General features: G+C 40.3%; 1 long non-coding RNA gene across 1 annotated transcript in view; it reads left to right on the top strand.

Annotated features, from left to right (window-relative positions):
• The window catches only part of LOC106020252 (uncharacterized), a 120,239-nt gene extending 102,603 nt beyond the window's left edge, over nucleotides 1–17,636 (top strand). The window contains exons 3-4 of the long non-coding RNA XR_011811412.1: nucleotides 16,400–16,466; nucleotides 16,703–17,636. This is a non-coding gene — a long non-coding RNA (uncharacterized lncRNA). The remainder of the gene's footprint in view (nucleotides 1–16,399; nucleotides 16,467–16,702) is intronic.
• Nucleotides 17,637–18,360: the final 724 nt, after the last annotated feature.

Here is an 18,360-nt window from a genome sequence, read left to right on the forward strand (position 1 = left end):
TGGGAAGGTTTGATGAAGAGACAGAGACATCGTCTCAGTGTTGATGCTTAAATGATACATAAGAGTCTTAGGTCAAGTTGTGCACAAGATCTAGGACAAGGTGAAACCTGATCCAGGAGGCTTTGTGATTTATTTGTAGTGAAAATGTGTTAAGTGCTGTAGTAATTGCTGGGATTGTTGCTCCTGATTTACTCATCTGATGTGTAAATCACTATTTCCATGTATATCTATGTTAAACAAATAAGACCTGACACTACTTCTTGTGCAAAGATTTCAAATGCATTTGTTTATGTGTTGTCTTAGTAATATTATTATAGTGTTGTTTTTTTTTTTTTTTTTAGTTTCTGACATCTTAAAATGTTAATCTACACTGTTTTTTTTCAGTTTTATTATGAAAAAGTGATGATAACTTCAAGTTTTCTAATAAGTTTTAGGTTGAAGCAACAAGTTACAGTACAAACTGTAGACACCTTAGAGCAAGGAATTTCTAGGAAAAAATATGAAAAGTGTCAGAGCTGCAAGGGTCTGAGGTGCTGGGGCTGCAGGTTTCCCTTCCAGCCAGAGCTTTCTCTTCCAGGGAAAACAAGAGACCTAACCAGAAAAGTTAAGGAAACTTGTTCTTGAGGTTTTTCTATTAATCTTGAAGATTGCGGTGTAAACTTGAACAATTTTCAACTGCGCAATAAGAAACAATTTCTGTGTCTGGAGATGCAGACTTTTTGTTTCCTTTTTTTTTTTTTTTTTTTTCCTTTTTTCTTTATTCTTTTTGGTATCTGTTGTTTACGGTGCTACAGTTGCAGACATCCGGAGCTCTTTTGAGATAATGGAGAGGAAACCCTGCAGATACAGTGACAGAAATGGCAATTACTATAACACCAGGGCTTAGATGTCTACATCAATCACATCATGCTCAGGCATCGAGAACCACGGACTTTGAAAAGCTGCCCCAGAGGAGGGAGCCTCTGAGTGAAAAGGTCAGCAGCAGCACCCCGGACGGGATGGCAACCTTCAGACTTCGTCCCAAGGTGACAGATTCTGTGCTAGCAGAGTGTGGGGGGGGGAACAGCCCGGCCAGTGGAATAAAGAGCAAATTGTGTGCAATGCGATGTGAAAAAGGCATGAGCTTTCATTGGAAGGAATAAATGAAAATTCAGAAAGTATTTCTCTGTCTGGAAGAGAAAATTGTTTCTCATGAGACTTCAAAGGTATTTCTGAGAAGTTCAGCTCGATGAAATAGTTCTTCAAAACTTGGGGGGCTCATTAATGTAGGAAATACCCATAAATTCTCGAGTTGGCCCAAGTGATATACATAAGGCAAACAAAGAAATTTCTATTGTAATGAATATAACTGAATTACTTCCAAGAACCTTTTGTTTGTAAACAGGATTTTGTAGTGACTGGAGCAGTTCCTGCCTGCTAATCCAAGCAGCTTTGAAGAATTGTGCATTCCAGAATAATAGCAAAGCACATTGTTTTTAATTTTCTGTTTTGAAGGGCCATGGTAGAAATTCATTTCTACATGATGCTCGGGCAGCTTCTCTGTTCATGGTGAATTTACCTTGGACTCCTCTGTTTTCTCTGCGAGCACTGGTAAAGTTGGAGCTGGGGACAGGTAGGCATCACTCTTCAAGAACTGTAGTTTGGTTGAAAAAAGTGCTGGCTTTGCACTTCCAGCGAGAGGCAGGAGCTGTACCTGAGCTCAGCCTGGCAAGATACCCACAGCCAGCCTGTGGTGGTCCTTCTCCATAATACTGCTTGATAATTGTAGCCCTGAAGTATGTTTTCCTTCTTCAGATGCGTCTTTTAACTTTCACTGCTTGCACGTGTTGGCATTTCCTTCTTGGGAGGTACGATTTCTGAAGCTTTCCTAGTCTTTTTCCCATTTTCCCATACTTTTTTTTTTTCTTTTTTTTTTTTTTTTTCCTGGAAGCTTTGAGGGGAAAAAAAAAAAGTATAAAGTTTCCTTCTGATAACTGTGTGTAATTTGTGTTAATTTGCAGTCACTGCCTCAGTAATTCATTTGACAAGCTCAGCCTTGCTGCGGCAGAGGCTTCATCTCAGACCTGAGCGTGTCCATATGCTTACATGCAAGTCTGACACACTGCAATGTTCCTGCAATTAACTTCGCTGTTAGATAAGGCAAGTTGGTACCCTTTAATTTGGTGCAGCTGACGTTGACTACTATCAAAAATTTAAGGTGGTAGTAAATAATAAAGTAGCTTTGCTTTCTCTCCAGCTCCAAAGAACAAACAAGGCGGGGAGGGGGGCAAGGGGAAATGGGAGCATTAATTTTTAAGCTTTCTTTTCTTGTTCAGCCTGATTGGGAACAGAAAGGGAGAAATGCAAGGAACTCAACCAAGAACTGATGCTTGTCCTGCGTAATTTTCTGCATGCTCATCCTGCGCTGGGGTGCGAGGAGTGTGCCCAGATCTGTGGCTGAGCTCAGGGCACTGTCCATGCCCAGCCTGCAGCCAGGCAGCAGAGCTTCCACAAGGACTTGCTTATGGCTCTTTTGGGGAGAAATTCCTTGTTTTCAGGACTTCTGTCGTGCTCTTTTTCAGAGCCAAGATCCAATCTAATTTGACATGGCACAGCAAAAGGAGATTGGGAGTTAGACCTTGACCCAGGGGTGCCTGACAGCCATGGGGAGGTGGGTTGCAGCTGCTGATGTCCAGAGCAGGGCTGACCAGGTGGGAGAGGGAACGCAGATCCTTCTGTTAATGCTTGCTGTGCTTGGAGCATGAAACCTCCAGAGGTATGGTGTGAGCCTGTGGGGTGCTTGTATGTGGCCCTGTGCCTTCCAGACCCGAGCCGGCTGTGCTCAGCTGTCCCTCACAGCTCCACTCAGTGCTTTGGTGTTTGAGATCGACATGGGCAAAGGGCATAAGCCACCATGTGGGTATGTCCTGAACCTGTTTCTACAACTAACGTGGTTAAAAGAGACAGCAAATAGATATATGTAAATAAAAAATTGATCCAGTCCCTGTGAATGCCATGGAGAAATACCAAGGCAGTTTTTTACTTTATTCCCTAGTGCACGAGTTCTTTGCTGGCACGTTGGCCAAGTGCTTCTGTTCAGCGGGGCAGGGGGCGGGTGGCTCAATAACCCCAAGCTCAGGGGATGCTCACTGCTGCAGCAGCCTGCCCGGCTGCAGGGGGCCAGCACCGCGGCAGCACAGCGTCCTGCTTTGTGGGGGTAGCCTGCAGAACCAGGCTTTTATCTTCCCTTAAAAGTTATTTTGGCTCTGCTAGAAAACAGGTCTTTTAAAAGAAGAAATGAATAGAGTGAAGGAGCAACTGTGGAATGATAATGAGTTTCATAGTCTACAAAGATCAAAGACTGAGAGACACTTTAAAAAAAAAAAAACACATCAGGTACCTGAACTTTTCAGGTATTTAAAGATGATGCAGCTGGGGGTCTATTTGAAGACAGTCTCATTTCTTCATAACCAGAGAAGCAGCTCCTGTTTGAAGCATATTGTCCAGGCTATAAACATGTTTTCACCACAGGAATTTTTACACGAGCTGCCGTTGGTGTTGCTCAGTTGCCATGCACTGCACACTGCTGCTCGGTGGTTGCAGGCTCTCTTTTCAGTGTGTACGGGTGGTTGTCTGCGTTTCCTTCTGCCCAGTGCCTCTACAAATTGCTTTCACTGGAAATCAAAGTGAAATCTGAGCAATGATTTTTCTATTTACAGCCTTAAGGTCTGTGGCCCTCTCTGGGTGTCACACTTGCAATGTCTTTCCTGTGAAGAATGTATAAGTGCTTGTCTGTAGCCACAGGGAGCTGCCAACAATATGTATGTGCATATAGATAACATGCATATGTATATATACATATATAATCCCTCTCCCATCACTAAGAATAAAGATGAGGTGTATTGCTATAGCCATAAACTCTAAAAGTAGCTTAATCTGTAATTTCCATAGTTACTTAGTCCTTATCGCTATTTTTGCATGCACTGACCGAGGTTGGTAGAAATTAGTTAAATCTTTAGATTATTTCTGAAAGATTTGAACGCTTCCTCTTCAAAAGCAGTGAGCAGGGGTTTTTCTGAGGGGCTGAAAGAGAAACGCTGAAGGCACAGACACAGTCACAGTCAAGCTGAGGAGCTGCGGTGATGAGAATGTGGGGCTTGATGCTGGGGGTCGCACCGCTCCTTGTGATGGGGATTAGGGGAGACCCATGGCCCTACACCTAAATAGAAATGTAGGGTTTGGTACTGTGTTGAGCTTCCACCTATAAGCATGATCCAATCTGCCAGAGCTTCAACACCTTAATTAGGCAATATTTAATTACCAGCTGGAACTGCAAGAAGGAGTGAGGCTATGGGAAAAGCCTTGTATGAGGAAAGTCATTCCTCGTTTTTTTTTTTTTTTTTTTTTTTTTTTTTTTTTTTAAGGAACAATTTATTTATTTATGGGAGATGACCCCATTCCTTTAGTTTCATCACTGGCAGTGCTTTCTGAGCACTGCTGTGTGATGTTACAAAATAGGGGCAGTTTTATTGATTAAAATGAGTCGATAAAAATTTATACTCGCTTAGTGGATGGACCAGAGCTTTTCACTTCATTTTTACAGATAGCTTATCAAGGGAAAACACAGAGTGGGCACCATGCTCTTGAGCTTCAGGGAGAGTTAAAAAACACAGCATACTCAACAGTTCAACAGGTATCCTGATTTTGTTTGGAGAAAAGTTTCTGGTTCAACAAGTAATTTTTCTTCAAATGTAAAAATACATTTTTAATTGCAACCAATCTAGCATGATTGCTTTTATTTTAGAGCATCATGATGATGAATCTTGCTGAGATAATTGGCTTGAATAAACTGTCCCTACCTATGTAAATAAAAAATGGAAAAATTGGATCTATTCTGAACATGTGTTGTTCAGGCAGGCGGGAAAACTTCCAGAGATCCTGAGGTTGAAGGCTAAGATTAGTGCTCATCACCTGCACTTATTAATGCTCCTTTTATTTTACTTCATATGCAAAACGTGCTAGAGAACTTCAGCTTTTAAAATGAATTAAGTGAGCTGTAAATATACTCTTCATCCCTGTTGAGCACTGAGTAAAGTCTAGCATAAGTTCTAAATATTGTGCAATTGTCTTGGTCTGTTATCACTTAGCACACTGTGGGTAATGTGTGTGGGAGACTTACTGAAGACAAACACCACTTAGAGTTTTAGTCTATGGTGATTTATTGAAGGTTTTAATTTTATGTGGGTGCATATATAAGATTTAAGACCATCTCTTGAAATTTAATCACAATATATTAATACAATTTTATTTATTTTATTTTATTTTTATTTTTATTTTTTTTAAAGTAGAATGAGTTGTCAAGTATTTTGCGAACGTTCCTGTTTTTCACAGAATTTAGTGCAGCAGTTTCTGATTGAGTTTAAGATGACTTGAGACCAGGGACTCCTCTTTGTGTCCCCAACCCCTTCTCCAGATGAGCAAATAATTCCGGACCAAGCAATAAATAATAATTAGTAATAAGGGAACAGTTGCAAGTGTTCTGGAAAAGTTATTAGTGAGGGCAAAGAGCAGTGTCCTGGTTACAGCTGTGTTTGAATTGGATAATAAGAAAATTCTGTAATAAGCCATTTTTCTTGATAATGTATAGGTGGTTTTGTTTGTTTGTTTGTTTTTTATCGGTATGTCATTATGAAGTGAATATCTTTAAAACCTGCAGCGTGTTACATCACACCTGAAGAAGGAAGGTGTGTTGCTGCTGTGGGTTTGCCCACAACTCTGTAACTCTCTGCAGCCTGACAGAGCTGATGCCCGTGCCCGGTGCTTTTCCCAGGTTGGCTCTGAGGCGCTGACAGGCAAAGAAGAGCTTGAGCACTGCCAGTTTGTGCAGTTAGGAGGATGGGAGGCCTCTATCCTTGCCCAGCAAAGGAAGGCAAGAGCTTTGAGGTGAGAACATAGCCTTGCTAGCCCCCATTGTGTTGCCCAGAAGATGAAATGTGCAGGGTACGATATGGCAGAGAGCATTTCCTTGCCTGGGATGCTGCGCATCCTCCCCAGGCCCCTTGCAATCAACCAGGAACGACTTTCCCTGTGCTTGTGTGCAGCTGCATACTTTTTTTTTTTTTTTTTCCTCAAAAAATCTGAAGTACTGCTGTTGTGCATACAGTACACACAGACTTTTTTCCTGGCACCCCCTGTAATCGCAGCAATCTCTTAACCTATTTCCACATCACAACTTGGTGCTTCTGTCTGCAGAGGTGAGTGTGTTCCCTGGCATATTTCTCCGTTTTGCTTTTCAGTTGGGAGTGGTTTAAAGTCCAGCTAGATCATGAAATTTACAAAACAAAGCTGTTACAGAATGATCATCAGAAGTATTAAAACATTATTGAAAGTGAGAAATTAGAGTTAAAAACTTTGATATTCATTTGTGTTATGCAATGATAACAAATTACACGTGCACTTTTAAATCATTATATCTAAATTGTATTTCATTTTAAAAATATTTGGCAAGGAGACAGCAAAATCTCTGTTATTTAGCATAAAGCTAATGAGTTAGACTACCATTATACCTAGAAAAGAATCCTCTGCAGATGACAAATTATTGGTATTAAAGAGAGTGGGTCCTTTTTATAATTATTTTTCTTCACATAGTACAGGAGAGTCTAGAGGTTCATAACAGATTTTTATAACAATAAAGGGAAAATTTGAATCCTTACCAATAATCAAGTAATATTGCCATATGGTAACATGATAAATGAGGTCTGAAAGGAGAGCTGTCATTCTGAGCCAGCAAGCCCATGAAAGGTTATATTCAAACAGCTTAGATAGAAAACACCAGAAAGTCACGACTGTGGGTGGATGAAAAAGGATGAATGCAAGTTACCTGGTAAATGAAAGGGGAGAAATAGGGAACAGGATGAATGGCAAAGAACAAAAAGTAAACTGCAGAGAGCAGCCTGGACTCAGAACAAATGCGAGAATTTGGGTAGCAAGGCATGCTGTGTAGCCGTGCTCTCTTTCCCAGAGAATATGGCCATTGTTTAGGATTTTGGAGCTGTTCTACTGGAGTCACGCCATGATGAAAATGTAAATAGAAGATCGCACAGTACTTGAACTTTCCACAGCAATGGACAGCCCAATGCTTGAGACCATTTTTGCTTTCTATCAAAAATGTGTTTTGATCAGTTTCCCAGAGTGATGCATTGCAAGGAATAAGTGCTGTAATTTAAGGAGGACAAAACTGAAGTCAATGTATGGACTTCAACAGGGTTGAACACCTCACATTTTCCCAGCAGGCTTTATGTCAGAAGGTCTGTGTGATCACACAGGTCAAGCCTAGAGGCCACTGATGTAAAAGTAATGACTTGTGAAACAGCATCCCTTGTTCAGCTGTATAATTTAATTTTTAGAGTTTGCAAATGCTAGCTGTAATGTATTGAATGCAGAGCTCTTACTAAGAGGATATATAATGTTTTCACTTTATATTCCTTCCCACCCTTTCCTTTTTCCTGCTTTTCCATTTCAGTGGCTCTGCCCTTAGGGAAATGAGTGCTAGTATGGTGCAAAGCACCAAGAGCCTGCATCCTCCTGAGTTTGCAGGCATTGCTGTGAGGCTGCAGGAGCATCCCTGCGCTGCCCACAAAATGCACGCATGCTGCAGGATTACCTAGCCCAGGGCAGGAGTTGCTGCAGAGCTTCGTTAGCCCAGGGTTATGCCTCTAGTGCTATCAGGGCCATTGTGGTTGAAGAGTTGTCTCAGCAGGGTGGCACATTTCAGGGCATGGGGCTGTGCTTCTCGAGGCTTTGCCCAAAGATGAGTGTCAGTGCAATTGGGTAGCCAGGATCTATCATTGAAATATCTGGGCTGATGGATGCTGCGCTTGAGAGGGGGTTGGATATGAGTTGGCCTTGCTTTTTTGCTTTTTTAACCCAAATGGGTGAAGATTTTGGTGCCTTTAAGAGGATGGGGGTGGCTGGTATTCATGCACTGAATGCAAACTGTGTATATTTGAGTAGGGGAGTTAAGCAAAATGTGAAGTTTGCTGTTTTAATCCCACTTCAGAGTCTGTGTGTTCCTCTCAGCTCTGTGTCAGTTGCTCACTTTCAATTTGTGCTGCAAAGACAGAACGGCTGCGTGCAGGCTGGGGAGCCTGGCTAGACAATTGTACGCATTTGTGACTCAGCCACTGAAATAAACGATTTTTTAATTTGATGTGCTTATTCTTTGAAATCTGAGAATCATTTTCCTCTTTATTCACTGGTGAGCTTTTTTCTTTCTTTTCAGAGACCAAATGAGTAAAGAGCTATAGCAAATATTGAAGGTTTAGAATTCAGAAGATAGTTCATAAAAGTATCTCTCCGAGTTTATAAATCATATTGTCCGTGTGAGAGATTTTGGTCTAATGACTTGAAATAAATTGAAGTCTGAGATGTTTTTCAAGGAGCGTTTCTCTGTGAGCAGCAAAATAGGGGTATGAAATACTGCTGCCTTCTGCGGCAGTTAAATGTACCGAGAGGAGAACAATTGATCGTGAACCCCACACGTAGCGTGCCCTTCTTCAGATCAATGAGGGGATTGCTGAAGATGTCATTATTAACTACAAGTGGCTATACTGCCGTCCCAGAAAAAGTGGTTTATGCAGATTGAATTATTTCAGTGATGCTCTTTTCTTCCAATTGGCTTAGCCAGCTCTCGTGTACGTTGACATCATTCTTCAGACTTGATGGCAGCACCCAGTGGCTCCAGCTGGAGAATGTGTGTCCTGGAGGCAGAGTCAGCACGTGTGGTCACTGCCCATCAAAACCCTAAATAATGCCATAGCATGAGAGACAGCTGCAAGTATGTGAGGTTTGTTTAACACAGGATCTGCCTTGGTGGTAATTTTCCTGTCTTTGAAACTTGCACACAGTCAGGGATAAAAACCTAAGTGCAGTGGCTGTAGGGTTTGTGCTGCTGGGGATAAGGCTGCTGGCAGCTGCATGGTGTCAGGATTCCTGATCACAGTTCTTGTTTTAGAGAACAAAGTATAAATAAAATCAGCAGTCCTGATTTTAGCAGCAACCTATGTGTTACAAATTGAGACTTGTTGCAACTATGGCATGTTAGCGTTCCCTGATCCATCTTGACCTCTGTCAATAGGTAGTTTATCAATGCCACTTGCCAGTCAGGCTGCACGTAGCATGCAGGTGGGTGTCTGTGCATGCATATTTCCTTTTGTCATCATCTTTAAGGCAATCACATTGGAATAGCATTTCAGGTGCATTTGTCATCTGGGATTAAAGTCTGCGCTATCCATTAATGCAGACATACCCTTGACCGAATGCTTTATTTCTCAGATGAAACTGTACACATGGTGATCAACTGCGTTTACTCCTGTTGTATAAAGTTTTTGAGTGAAATGATATGGTAAAAAAATAAAGAGCAAATTGTTTTTGAAATGTGCACTGACAGCAGACAGAAAACACATGATCGTAAATAGTCTGAAGCTGCACTAGAAGAGAACAAAAGGATAGATGGGGTTGGCTCCTGAGAGAAGCAACAAATGGGCTAATGCTATTCATGCTGTGCTATTCATTCTTGCTTTTTTTTTTTTTCTACACAGTGAGCACCTGCACATTATAATTACTTAGCCATAATGAGGAGATATACCTCAAACATGATATATATATATATTTTTTTTTTTGGGGGGGGGGGGGGGTAGGGAGGGAAGGGGTTGTCTGCTTTTGTCTTGTCTACTTTCATGATGAGTCAGGATGGAACTAACAAATGTGTATGTGTTGACCAACCAGTTCTGCATGCACAATTCTCCCAAGTTTTTTTTTTGCAAGCTGTTCAGAAGGATGTGTTCCTCAATGTGCTGAGGAACAGACCTCCACAAACTAGAGGAGGTCATAAAGTGAACTAAGCTGAGGATCATGGTGTGGTCAAGAGTCTGTGTCTGTCGTTGTGTTTTGCTTGGTTGTAATGAGGAGGAAGGAAGCCCAGATAAAAATACTGTAACTGAGCCTATTAAATAAGAGGAAATGATGCCCTGTAGCTTCATGGCTAGTGGGAGGTGAAGCTGAGTGACAACCTCACAGTAGCCAATTAGGTCAACCAGCAGGCTTTCTATTTACTCCTTTTAGGCAACCTTTAAAAGAGGTTGAGAACAAAGATACTTTACGGGGACTGCTGTAGGTAGAAGCTGTAACATGGTGCAATGCAAGGACATAGCAAAACAAAATGATGTCAACAAAATTATCATTAATGAAGAGTGATTTGACACTTAATTGAAGCGGGGTACTGCACAAGTAATAAAAAATGGAGGAAAAAAATAATAGGGCATGGAATAGGAAGATTTTCTTGTAAAAACTGGAAAAATAGATAAGCCTGGAGGGAAGGAGAAGACTGAGGGAGGGAGGAGGAATAGAAAAGTAGACAAGGAGAGAATTGAGGTTATCAGAGTGATAACTGTTAAAACATGACTACTTGTCAAGACCTCCTACTGTAAGATGGCAGAGAAAGTTTTCTGGACCAGGAAATGTTCTTACATGCTTCTGTGTGGCACTAGCACTATTGAGCAGTAGGATTAAAGAAGGCCATAGGGGTTTAAAAGTAGCCAATGTGGAAACATCGTGGTATTCAACACTTGTTATCACCATCACTGAGAAAGATCCCAAAAGAGTAAGGGAGGGGGGGGAAAAAAAAAGAAAGAAATAAAGGCTAAATTTAGCTCTCACACTGAGATCAATGTGGGACAGAATAAACCCAGAATAAACCAGCCTCAGGAGACCCTGAGGCTTTTCCAGTGCGTGAAGGATGCCTGATGCACATTCTGAAATTCAGCAGATAATGTTTTCCTTTTGCTGTTATCACTCTAAAGATAACTCAGCTCTTCCCTATCTTTTTCTTGATGTCAGCTCTGATAAGTATACATTTCTTTTTAGAACCTAAAGCAACTTTCAGAGGCATTGGTCTTATATACAATTTTTCAGCCATGTACCTCTAAACAGTCACAGTCCCAACAGACTGCACATGTTCATGGACTACGACAGGTACTACATCCAGGAAGGGATGGTGAGTTTTCTGTACGTGTTTTGTACACTAGTCTTTAAGAACTTTTAATGTGTAATTTATTAGATCTGGTAGTGAAAATTAACCACCCTCAGAATAGATAAAATATTTGAAATCTGATGTCCTTGCATAGAACAGAACTGTATAAAGAGGGAAGGGAGAACATAGCAAGTCCTTTTCCTGGGACCACCTCCCTGCTGTCTCCTTCCCCATAAGGTCAGTAATGTGCTAGTGGGTTTACCATTCCCCTTTCCTAACCTGTGTCCTTCTTCCTCTGTCACATACAAGAGACAAAATGCCAAAGCAGACCATGGTGGTCATTAAAGCTTAGAAATGAGACCAGGAATGTGCCAGCAGCAGCTTTTGGGGTCATATATCCTTTTGTAATAATTTGAAGCAATGCTGTGCTTTTGTTTGCACTGATGCTGATAAGATGAGCAGATTTGGTTGCAGAAGAAGGCAAAACTGGACAGGTGGGGATGCTCACCAAAAATGCCTGATAAAATTTGCATCAAGCAATGAACCAAAACAATAAGTTATTCACATAGTTCTAGTTCCAAGGCTTTTTCTTCAAATCTGAGAACAACTTGATTTCACTTGCCTGCTCCACAGAAGAATATTTTTGGTATATTTATCTTACATGGGACAGAAGGTACTTAAATATAGGATTTATGTGAGACTCCTTGTTATATTTTTGTAAACGTAAAATACTTCCGCTATTGTTCAATGCCTAAATAGGCAGCTGAAGAAAATTAAAGAGCCCCATTTCTCGCTTGCATCTGTTGGGGGGGAGATGGTTCATTGGCCATCTGGAAAGCCATTAGAGAGGACCTGAAGGGCCTCGAGCCGTGGAGCAGATGTCAGAGCCTCAAAGAGAGGCTGGGAGACCTCTGTCCTCCTGCTCCTGGGGAGGCTGTGAGCTCAAATTAAAGCCTTTAAACCTCTCTGGGACTGCCCAGCTATTTAGAACAGGCATCCTCAAAGAAGTGAAAATTCTTGGCTTATAAAAGGAATTTGGCACCAAAAATACTTCTAAGGAAAGTTTGTTTCCATATTGCCCTGGAAAGAAATAGTTTGTCTGCAGACAGCAGTTGAGGTTGGCCTCAGCAGCTCAGAGCATCCCTTCCAGGTGTGGCACAGGCACATCCTCTCCTGATGTGTACAGAGAGGGGAGTCTCTATTTTATTACAATGCGCCTTGCCTTCAGCAATCAAAAATGTTTTGTGGCCTGATAGAAATGCATAGAAAATAAATACCAGAAAGCTGTCTTTAAGATACTTTGGAAAAATCATTATGAAGATGTGCTTCATGTTGTTCTGGAAGGATAAACAGCACCTTTTTTTTTTTTTTTCCTTTTCTTTTTCTGTTTGAGAAAGCATTGAAGAAACTATATGCCTACTGTGGAGATCTATAGAGAGGGTCAGGAAAGGTTATTATCTGCTATTATAATTCTACCACTTTTGTTGGTTTTGTAACTTCAATTCAGGTAAGTGCTTGAAATTTTTGGATACTTCAATTTCTTGTCTTTCTAGACAGTGTTCAGAAAATACATTTATATTCCAAATATCTGCATGCGAATGGGATGCAGGAAGCACAGCTAGCCTGGCCATCTTCAGAAAGGTGCAAAGGGCTGATTCTTTGCCAGTCTGCAGCAACTGCTTCCCACCATGGCTCCGGCCAAGGGAGGGTGTCCAGCAGTCACCCAACAAAATAAGTTCAATCCTTTCTGCTAAAGAGTGAACTTCCTTTTCTCTGTCTTGTTCCTATCGAACCATCATAACAAATGCACTTTGCTGAACTGCTGAGTTTTTTTTTTCTTTAAAACTAGATATGTGGATACAATATTCTTCCAGATATAGATATACATTATTCTATTCAGATATATCTTCCAGATATATTCTGATATAGTGCTGAATAAAACCAATTTTTGCTCAAACGACAAAGATTGGCTTAAAGTATAATTTTCTGGTCAGCTTTAATACTTTATGAGCTATCTTTTTGCATGTATCTGGTTAGGAAAAAGGAGAAAGGTATTTTTCTGGAAGGTTAACTTTATGTTGCTGCTAAGCCTGTTGTTTGGCTTTTGTACAACTACTCATAAAAAAAACAATTGTAATACAAAAAAGGAGTCTCATTTCTATTTGTGCTTTGTGATTAATGTATTGGAAACTGATTCACAACTCTCTGAAATCAACGCAAAAATACCACTTTATTTTTTTACCCATTGATTTCAACAGATGTTAGATTTAGGCTCTTAAACTTTCACATTGGGAAACCAACTTTCTTAAATCTTTCAGACAAAAAGAAGTGACCTGTTCTTTAATATTAAGTAGATTTGCTTCTAATATTGTTAGGAAGGGTAGAACATAATGTCCGCTTGCCCGCACACTCATCTCTGTAGTCTGCTTTACTATTTCTGAGTGACGCCTGTCAATTATCTCTGGGCTGCTGCGTTGGCTGACTCACAAATTGCCATTGCAGGGGAAAATACAAAAGCATTGTAGATAATGATATTGATGGGAAGCATGAGCAAATAATAGTGTCTGAAAAATAAAGCTGTACATTCAAGCCCCTTAGAAAAGTTTGGTAAAGGACACTAGAACTGGCTGACTACTTTTGCAAGAGAGGGACATTTTGTTCTTGTACGTATCCTTGCACAATAATGTTTTCATTTTAAGTGTCTCCTAGAATTACTTTGACTGGGTAGATATTTGCAACTAGCTAATATTTCCACATTTGGAGTCATTTTATTTCTTTTTATTTTTATTTTTTTTCCCCCATCCATTCATCTTCTTTTGTTTGTGTTTGGTAAGACACTTCCTTTTGTTTCAACTTCATACTCTTTTCCCCAGGAGAGTTGTTATATATGGTTTGATTTTCCTGTCTGTTGTTTTCCTAAGCTAATCTCCTTGTTTTCTTTCTCTTTTGTTTTGTTATTGTCTTTTCTATTTAGGCTTGCTGTTATATGTATCTTCACTTACAAGCTTGCCTTTATCTTGTTTTGCTTGAGAAGAATTGCTCATTTTGTGTACAATTTTGAGGCCGTGTCTATTCTTGCTTATATTTTTTATTACCATGACAAATCTTTTTATTTAATGGCATCTTGTTAACAGGAAGAGCATCTTGTTATCTTCGTTACTGCATGTCCTGAGTGGGCTTAAGATTCCTCTGCTGAGTTTGCTCATGCATATTGTATTGTCTGCTGCAAGCAGTAACTTGTGAAGTCTGACTTGTGGTCACGAGCCATGAGGTTTCTCTCTAATTTTTCATCTGAATTATGTGTCTTTGAATTATCTGCCACAGTAACTGTGGTCATACAGAGACTGCAGATGTGTTTGTTTAGCAAGTAAGGGAGTGTGATGGCCAAGACACTGAGTCAGCCCACAGTAGGCATTCATGCCATGACGTATGCCAATGACTGTTATCTTGTCAAATTTTAAGCATAAATCTATCAAAGTTTTCCTGAAATTTCATTCAAAAAGTTTCCCTTCTTTTAAAGCTGAAAACTTTCCTGGTTATTTTTTTTTTTTTCTCAAAAAGTCAATTATTAACAGTACTTTTTTCCTTAATTTTGTATTCTATGTCCATTCTCAGTTCTTTTTTTGTTTGTTTTTTGGTTTGTTCTTTTTAATTCTCAGCTGTAGCTGCTTACAGAAGGCAATCAAAGCTAGTATTGAACCAGGAAAGACCTTAGGCCCCTCTCTTTTGCTCAGCTGGAAGTGGTGAGGAGGCAGTGTTGAGGAGGGGTTAAACCATGCATTTGACATTGTGAAACTCAGAATTTAGAACCTATGAAATATCCAGAGAAATATATCTGGAGAAACTTTCACAAGGCAAAACATACATTTTGAACTCCAAACTCCCATTAGATAGCATTACTGACATTGTTACAAATTTTTGAGTTAGCTATCAGTTTTTATTGTAGTACAGCCTGCAAGTGTACTGTCTGAACAAAATCTGTTCTTAATTAGCATTTCCAGAAAAGCTACAGAAGGTGATGTGGTAGCTCTGGTGGCTGAAGGAATCTTTTCATCCAGATTGAAAACCCCAAGAAATGTGCTATGAGATACCAAGCTCCTCCACATACCCTTTTCAAACCATGCACACCTTTATTTTCTGCATGTTTATGTGTTGACCTTTAGGTTTCTAACACTGTTTGCAGTGATACTCTTTACATGTGTGTGCCCTAGCTGCTTCTGTTCCTGGAAGTCCCTCATTCTTTGGTCAAACTTACAAAGAGGTTACAAATGACAGCCTCCACACTCCAGTTGATAGAAATTTTTTGCACTGTTATTTACTCCTCTGATTTAATCTTGTGTTTAATAGATAACATACTTAGCTTGTGTAAAGCACAGCTCCAAAATTCAATCAAGCTATGTTGCTTCAGATTTGCTAAGGATCTGTCCCAACACATTTTCCCATACTTTGTATTTATCTCAATTTTTGTAACTTGCTATCAAATATTCACTTAAAGAATCATGGTTAGATTTTTTATCTGAATGCAACTATAAAGTTGCTGAGAATCTTTTGTGACTCAGCTACCATGAAAATCCACTTATATATGGTATTTTTATAGATAAATATGATATGCAAATAAATGCACTCCTATTTTAATTATTGGCTACTTACAAAGCTCTTACTTTAAAACAGCTACATCTAGTACTAGATTAATTGGATATCTCTCTTTAATGATTTCTATATGCCTTTTCCCACAAATATAAATCCAATCACATACAGATTTTGATAAATTGGGTAGTACAAATAAAATTAAAGAGAATAATCATGTAAAGAAGGCTTTGATAAATAGTGCTTTTAAAGGATTTTTTTTTTGGGAAAAAGCGTTTTTGAGTTACACAGTGAACTACACTTGAACTTAACTTTACTGGAAGTTCATTTGAACATGCCCAGGTATCTTATGCCTCTGGTAGTAGAAATGAGCCTGTGCATCTTGGTCTCTGGTTGTAAAGGAAAAAAGGTTTTGAGCTGACCCTAACGGTGATGGATATAGTTCACAATCATTTATTTTAGCCAACAGATGCATGGCATAAATATCTATTGGATGAGTGAGTAGTGAGCTCACATGAAGCCATGTCAGAAGCTTGAGACTTTTATTACAACAGAAGCTGAACCTCACATTTGAAAGATGCCAAAACTCTTCTGGAAATCTCACAACTAATCTCACACCTCAGTAGCTTTGAAAATAAAGCCCTTAGTCACACAGGCACTTTAAAGGCTTTATTAAAGATAGGTGAAAATTTAGCATTTAGGAAACTCCCAGGAATATTGTAGCTGATTTTGTGACCAAAGCTTTCCCTTTTACATTTAGTACCATTGGTTACAGCAGCTCTTTGCTCTCTGTCCATTCTGCAGCTCCTTGGTGCTCCAAGAGGATCCCGTAGCAGCTGTATGGACTCTGCTCCTCCAGGCTCCGTTTCAGGTCAGTTGAGCCCTGCCCAGGAATTAGGCCTGTTCCCCGAGTGACAGCCTGGGATATTCTAGGACCGATATGTGTGTGAGCCAGCTGCACACACCCAGCTGCACACTCCTAATGTGGTAATTGCTCACAAGTCCTTCCCAAAATGAGAGGCACGTCTGTCAGACAAGTGTGTGTGTAAGAGTGACAGCTTCGTACCACAGGGCTGCATAACCCACACAGGGCTGTGTCCTCAGCAGGACGTGTCGGTATAGCTGAGGTGTCATTGAAAAGCTGGAGCGGGCAATGTGCTGCCAAACCTGAGGGATGCTAACACTTCTGACAAGATTAACAACGTCGGGAAATTGGACTCCCTGCATTGATCATCGGGCTGATGGGAAAGCTGCCATGGAAACGTGAGGAATATGTTGGTTTCATCTATCAGTCATCTCCCTGGGCTTGATTGGGAGATGCTGGGGCTGCAAAGGCATTTTGTCTGTGCTTTAATGTGGGATGTTCAGCAAATGCTTTAAAATGTAATTGCATTGTGCTTTGTCCTTTGAACTCTTGCACATCCTGTTGTATGTCTCATTTCATTTCTATTTTGCTGCCAATGTGATTTATAAAGGTGCATTGAATTGCTTCGTTGTTTTTTAATTTCTCTCTGAAGCCATAGGGGCTGGAAGTGTAGGACTCCTACAGACCAAAGAGAAGCTGAAGACTGGAAGCAACCTGTCAGGAGTGAAAAGGGTTTTCTTGTAAAGCCAACAGGTAGAGGGTCCCATCAGTCTGATTGCACCTTCAGAAAAAAACATTAATTAGCACTTGTCATCTGTGACAGTCACAGGTAATTCCCACACTGACAGATCTTTGCATGTGACAAATGGATTCCCGTTATTCCTTTGACAACTGGACCATGAAATCTAATTTTGCCAGGACAGTAAATGGTATTGCTGTTTATGCCAGCTTTTGAAATTCATCAAAATGAGCAGAATGTTCCCACAGATGGAGGAAGAAGAAGCTGCAATGCATGAGGAGCACAGGAGTCCTCCTCTCAAGACAAGGGGCATCACTCTGACAAGTAGCAACTAGTAATTACAAGCAGAAAATTGGTCTCATTAGATGAGGCTTGAAGTTTCAATTAAAAATAAATAAATAAATAAATAAAAACCAAAACAAATAAAAAACTCACAATTTTATCGTTTCTTGTTTACCTGCAATGAGTTAATAAGTAAGTGAATGCCTGAAAAACAAAGGAAAATACAATATCTGATTTTCATTCCCCCTAAATTTAGCATTGGTGCAGTCTCACCAATGCTAAATTTTGAATTTAGTTGAATATTGTACACAGTTATGGCCTTCCCAACATAAAATGGCTGTTTAGATGCTTGAAAGCCTCCAGAGGAAGGCAAGAAAGCAGTTAAAAGGGCTAGAGGACAAATCCCATGAGAGGTTGAGGACATTTGGGTTGTCCAGTCTGGACAAAAGGAGGCTGAGAGGCAACCTCATTCTTCTCTGCAGCTTCCTGATGAGGGGAAATGGGCAGGGAGGTGCCGGTCTCTGTTCCCTGGGAGCCAAGGAGAGGACACATGGTAACAGCACAACGCTGTGTCAGGGGAATATGTGTTGTACAGTATGATTTGTACATGTGTGCTAGGCATGGATGAGCTTTAGGACATTCAGAAGTAACTCTACTCTAGTACATGAGGTCTTCACAAGACTTAATTATCTTTGTTGCTTCATCAGCACTGACTTTTTCCCTGAGATAGCTTGGTCAGGCATGTATTTTGGAATGCCTCCAATTATCATTTCAATTTATAATGTGAAACTGAGCATACACTCTTGAAACTCAAAGAACAAGCATAGCATGAAGGCTGAAATGATGTGCATGTATACGTATTAACTACCCTGACAGAAA

This window comes from Anas platyrhynchos, chromosome 9 (assembly GCF_047663525.1).
Source record: "Anas platyrhynchos isolate ZD024472 breed Pekin duck chromosome 9, IASCAAS_PekinDuck_T2T, whole genome shotgun sequence".
Classification (NCBI taxonomy): Eukaryota; Metazoa; Chordata; class Aves; order Anseriformes; family Anatidae; genus Anas; species Anas platyrhynchos.